The sequence below is a fragment of the Salarias fasciatus genome, chromosome 5 (genome assembly GCF_902148845.1).
Source record: "Salarias fasciatus chromosome 5, fSalaFa1.1, whole genome shotgun sequence".
Taxonomy (NCBI): domain Eukaryota; kingdom Metazoa; phylum Chordata; class Actinopteri; order Blenniiformes; family Blenniidae; genus Salarias; species Salarias fasciatus.
In genome coordinates, this window is record NC_043749.1 from 14,966,590 (window position 1) to 14,972,589 (window position 6,000).

Here is a 6,000-nt window from a genome sequence, read left to right on the forward strand (position 1 = left end):
AACGCAGCGTGACTCCCTCTCCACCGTCTCCCGAGCCAGCCGCCAGAGCGCCCCCCGCAAGCCTGTGGAACACCTCGCGGGGCTCTTCACGTCCACCGCCGAGCGCACCGGCCTCGTGCTGCCGTTGCAGCCTCCGGAGCCGGTACAGTGCGACTTTGCACTCGGGCTAGCAACCGAGTCATGGACTCGGTCCCGGACTGTGGTGTTATGCCCCGCCGTGCCATCCTTTCAAGCGAACTTGCAGCGGGATTGGGGTACGCCGCTCATCGCCAAGGGCCGGTGAAAGGCTACTGCGAATATTGCTGTGTGGACGGCTGGCTGCCGGTCTTCGGAGTACCTGCGATAGAGGACTCCGTGAGACTGTGCCTCCTATCAAAATCCTCCGCCTGGCCTGGCGGGAAGCCCATGCTGCTGTCAGAGAGGGACAGGCACATGGCGGGCTTTCTGGACAGAGGTTATGGTAGTGGCAATCAATTGGTTTGCCCGAGCTAACAACATGACATTCTACTGGGCTCCATCGACAAGATCTGCCACAAGAAGACCCAGTTATCTCCCGAAGACATCGAGGAGATCCAGAACACGGCCGAGGTCCTGATGCGGATGTGCCGCGCCTCCGCCATCAACAGGGGCTGCGTCATGGCCAATGCACAGCTTGCCAAGCTCGGCAAAAAGCAGAGGAGAATGGTGAGCAGAGCGTGCACTGAGCTGCCTGGACGCATCACGCCATCGCCGGCTCTCCCTCCACGATCTCACTGCTCTGCGGCCGTGGAAGCGTGGCACATCAGCAAGCTTGGGCTGCTGGCTCTCCCGCCGTGTGCAACGCGTAAGCGGAGCGCCGCGGAGGCCCTGCCAGCGCCTCGCAAACGCTCCAAGCTGTGTTTTCCACTGGCTTCCGCCTGTGTTAGCACAGCGGAGCGTCAGAGCAGCAGAGCAACGCCGGCCCGGGTCCCCGCCGATGAGCGCCCCGGCTTCAGCACCAAGGTCAGCAGCCCGAGAAGCCTCGGGATCATGCCGCCTCCGCCGGGTTTGTCCCCAACAAAGGGCCAGTCCGTAGCCGCCTGCGCTCTTTCATGGGACGCCTCCTCCACAGCCCTTTTTCCGGGGGGCCCCCGGCTCCCGAGGCCGGGAGGACAGGAGGGCCGTCCCTTCAGGCTGTGGTGCAGCCACTCACACTCCGCTTCCAGACGTGGCGTGCTATGTTGGGACCACTTTCACCCTGGTTGTCCAGGACACTGAGAAGCGGCTATGCCCTGCAGTTCGCCTGTCGTCCGCCTCTCTTCAATGGGATCCTTCGTACGCGGCTTGCATGGGGCGGTGGGCGGCCGCTCTCGAAGCAGAAATGTCCTCGCTCCTCCACCGGGGTGCGGTAACGGAGCTGAGTGCAGAGGAGGCGCACTCGGGCTTTTATTCCCCCTACTTCTTTGTTCCCAATAAGAGCAGTGGTGTGAGACCCATTCTGGACCTGCAGGTCCTGAACGCTCACATAGCCACCAGGAGGTTCTGCATGCTGGCGGTCAAACACCTCCTGGAGAGCAATCACCCTAGGGACTGGATGACGTTGGTCGACCTCACGGACGCCAACTTCCACATCCCCATTCTGAGGAGGCACAGAATCTTCCTCCGGTTCGCCATGGGGACCAGGTATTTTCAATACGACCGGCTCCCCTTCAGGTACTCTCTCGCTCCTCGCACCTTTACCAAGTGTGTCGAGGCGGCGCTGGAGCCCCTCCGTTGTTGTGGTCTGAGGATCCTCACCTACATCGACGACTAGCTCATACTGGCGCCCTCTTATCAGGAGGCAGTGGAGCACACGGCCCAGGTCCTGCACCAGATCGAACTCCTGAGGTTCATGGTGAACCGGGACAAGAGCGCACTCACCCCTGCTCAGCATACGGCTTTGGAGCTGGATACGCTCTCTATGACGGCCCGCCTCTCCGAGGACAGGCGAACCTCCCTCCTCTCGGCCCTGAGGTCTGCTATGACGATACCTCTGGTCACAGTCCATTTGATCAGGACCGTCCTGGGTTTAATGGCCGCGGCCCATCCGGTGGTACTGTTGGGCCTTCTGCACATGCGCAGGCTGCAGCGGTGGTTTGCATGCCTCCGCTGCTTGGAGAAGCGGGACGGATACAGGAAGGTCTCCATCCCACCCCAGGCACGCCAATATCTCCTTTTCTGGATGGATCCTGCTCTCCTCATGCAGGGAGTCCCCTTGGGCTGCATATTACATCACGTCGAGGTGTTCACGGATGTGTCTCTCACAGGATGGGGAGGAACCCTGGGCCATCTCGCGGTGGGCGGGGCCTGGGGTTCCACGCCTGTTCACATCAATGTGCTGGAAATGACAGCGGTGCAGAACGTCCTACTCCATTTCCAAGCCAGGCTGAAGGACAGCCATGAGCTCGTCAGATCAGACAACACCACGGTGGTGGCGTACCTGAACAGGCAGCGGGGGACTCGGTCTCCCCCTCTTCATTGCAAATCGGCGGAGATCCTGCTGTGGGCAGACCGGCACCTCGCCTCTCTCAGAGCGCGACACGTGCACGGGGCTCTCAACGTCGGCGCAGACAAAATGTCCCAGGGAGGCCCACTCCGCGACGAGTGGGGCCTGTCCCCGTGGGTGGCAGCCCGACTCTGGTCCAGGTTCGGCCTCCCAGTGGCAGACCTTTTCGCCAATGCAGAGAACGCACAGTGCCAACTCTGGTTCTCGCTCAGGTCGTCAGACGGACCCCCTCTCAGGGTAGACGCCTTTGCACACAGGTACTGGACTCCGAGCCTTCTGTGCGCGTTCCCTCCTGCCCACCTCTTGCTCCCATTGCAACGCAGGGTGAGGACACAGAACCTCCACGTGATTGTGGTGGCTCCGGACACCCCGAGTGCCCGGTGGTTCCCGGACCTGGTCCAGTTGGTGGTCGGAGACCCGTGGCCGATCCCCGATGGGCCTGATGCGCTGCTGCAGGCAGGGGGCGCCCTTCGATCCCACCCTCTCCTGGGGGGGAAGCTCCTGACTTGGAAGCTGAAAGGGTGAAACTAGTGGCACTGGATCGCCCTCCAGTGGTAGTTTTCACCATCCAGAGTGCCAGGGACCCCTCTACTGTCAAGGCCTTCAGGTCTCGGTGGCAGCTCTTCACAACGTGGTGCTCGGAGAGGGGCCTGGACCCGGTCTCCTGCGCTATCGGTGGAGTTTTGGAGTTCCTCCAGGCCCTGCTGGACAGCGGTCGTGCTGCATCCACTCTAGCGGTGTTTGCATCGGCCATTGCGGCTTCGGCCGCTTCTCTGCACGCAGTCACTCGCTGTTGAAGCGGTTTCTGCACGGGGCGTATCGGCTACGGCCACCCCACAGGCATGTGGTCTCCTCATGGGACCTCCACACGGTGTTGGAGGGTTTTTTGGACCCCCCTTTGAGCCTTTGGAGCAGGTTGAGGATAACTTTCTCTCCTTTAAGGCCGCCATTTTGTTCACGCTTGCATCCGCCAAGAGAGTTGGGGATCTCTGCGCTTTGTCGGTTCACCCATCCTGTCTGGTGTTCAGTCACGATGGGGGACTCGTGCATCTCTGGCCTAATCCGGCCTTTCATCCCGAGGTGATCACTTCGGATTTTTGGTTGTGAGTGATCTGGATCAGGAAGCTTAGCTCCCTGCCTGGCTCATCTCGGGATGACCCACGGCTGCGGTTGCTGTGCCCGGTCAGGGCTCTGCGTTACTATGTTGAGTGCACAGCTGGCTTTCGCACTACGGACCAGCTGTTTGTGCGATACGGATCCAGGGGGCATGGAGTCCCGCTGTCCTCCCAGCGTCTCGCCCGCTGGGTGGGGGGCACTATTGCAGCAGTGTATGAGGCACAGAATCTCCCGCCGCCAGCGATCCGTGCTCATTCCACACGGAGTATGGCTGCTTCTGCAGCCCTGTGCAGAGGTGTCACGGTGGGTGACATCTGCCAGGCCGCCTCCTGGGCGTCTGCCTCCACCGTTGTGCATTGCTATCTGATGGATATGTTGCACAGACACTGTGGCCAGTGTCGGTTCTTAGTGAGAACATGAGTTCTGTCGCTTAACGTGTTGGTCATTGTGGCCCGTTGCCCGCGGTCCCGTGTGGGGTTGCGGACCAGGGTTTTTCCCCGCTGCTGTTCTGGCTCTGCTGTGGCGGATGTTGTGACCGTGTCAGTGCTTAGCGGGAACTGGAGTTCTGCTGCTTGCCGTGTTGGTCCTTCTAGCCCGGCTGCCGCTTCCCGTGTGGGTCGCGGACCAGGGTTTTTCCCCGCCTGCTGCTGTGGCTTTGCCCTGGCCGGTGTGTGTGTGTCACTGTGGCAATGCTTGTGTACATTGCAGGCGGCACCTCGGTGTGAGGCTGCCTGTCCGAATGTTCTTGGAGGTTATTGCGGCCAGTGCTGGACGTACGGCCTGTTACTTCCGTCTTTACTCCACCAATCCTGTCGGCATGCCAGCTGGGAGTACATTCATCCCTACGGCCTCCGCCTTGGTGAGTACCAATAGCGAAGCCCGTAGGTGGGCTTAGCATATCACAAAGTAGAATTAGTAGTAGTTACTTAACGTAACTCCAGTTCTACAAGTGTATGCGTGCCCACCTACCTGCTGGCCCAGCTGCCTGCTTCCTTCTTAGCTGATTCAGAAGAAGGAGATTGCCGCAGGATTCATTGGTAATATACCCTCGGGGAGGGGCGTGGTGATGTGCCAACACGCGGCTGAGATTGGTGCGCAGGTTCCAGTTTTTGTCTCAGCGGATTGGCTGGCGCAAAGAGGAGTACCAATAGCGAAGCCCGTAGGTCCGCACGCTACTCGTAGAACTAAAGTTACATTAAGTAACTTCTAAATCACCCAACAAACATTAAGATAGATGCTTTTTTTTTTTTAATTTTCTGTAAGTGATGACAATGTACAGAACTACTTCTTTGCACAACAAAGGAATAAAACATTGTCACTGTTGGATGTGGATGCCCCACAAGGCTAAAAAGTGCCTGACTGAAGTTTTCCTGCAGCAACAGATTGTGTTTTCTTAATTACATACATCTTAGAGAGCAAATTTCAGTTTGAAACTATCTGAAGGTAATTACTGACAATATCTGACAGTTTTCTGTTGTCATTTTCTTCCTTCAGGAGCGCGTGTACACTTTCAGGATGCTGAATGTACGTATGTATGTACAGCATATAATGTATTTGTGAACTTTACCTGAGTGTTGTATCATCATATGTCATCTTAGAGACGGTCTTTTTGACACTCTTTAACCTGTTAATGGCAGCAGGTGAGTGAGACACAGGGTTTGACCCAAGTTCCTCTGCATCCATAATAATATCAACAAACCTAACCATGGTTATTTATGAATAATCACAGACTATGTAGTTAATTGCATAACTATCCAATAACATAGAGATAGGTGCTGCTTGTTTATTTATTTATTTTTCAACTCTTGTGCGATGCAGAGAAATGCAACTTCGCACAGCAAAGTAACAAAACATTTTCACCGTTGGATGTAGATGTCCTAAAATGTGTTTCACAGAAACTTTAGTAACAAGTTTTATTTAATAAGATACGCCTTTGCTAGCAATTTCAGTTTGAAACTCTCTCAAGATCATTACTGACAATATGTGATGGCTGTCTCTTGTCAGATTCTTCCTCCATGTTGAGAGTAATAATGGAAGACGATTTGGGTACTTATGTATTTATATCAATGTAAAGTTTATGTAAGTGTTCTGTCAATAATGTTACACCAAAAAATCATCATAGAGAGTTTCTTCTGATACTCTTTTAAACCTGTTAATGGCTGAAAATGAGTGAGGCACCCTTGAAAAGATTTTTGATTGTAGCAGTTTTGTTCATCTGTCTTTGATGAAAGTTGGTGTGAAACTTACAACCAAATGAAATAAAGGTGATAAATCTATTTTGCACATATTTTAAACGTGAAACACTTTAAATCTACAGAAGACATGAGAATGTTCTCATAAACCAAACTTTGATTCTCAATAGAACTTATAGATATTGACAG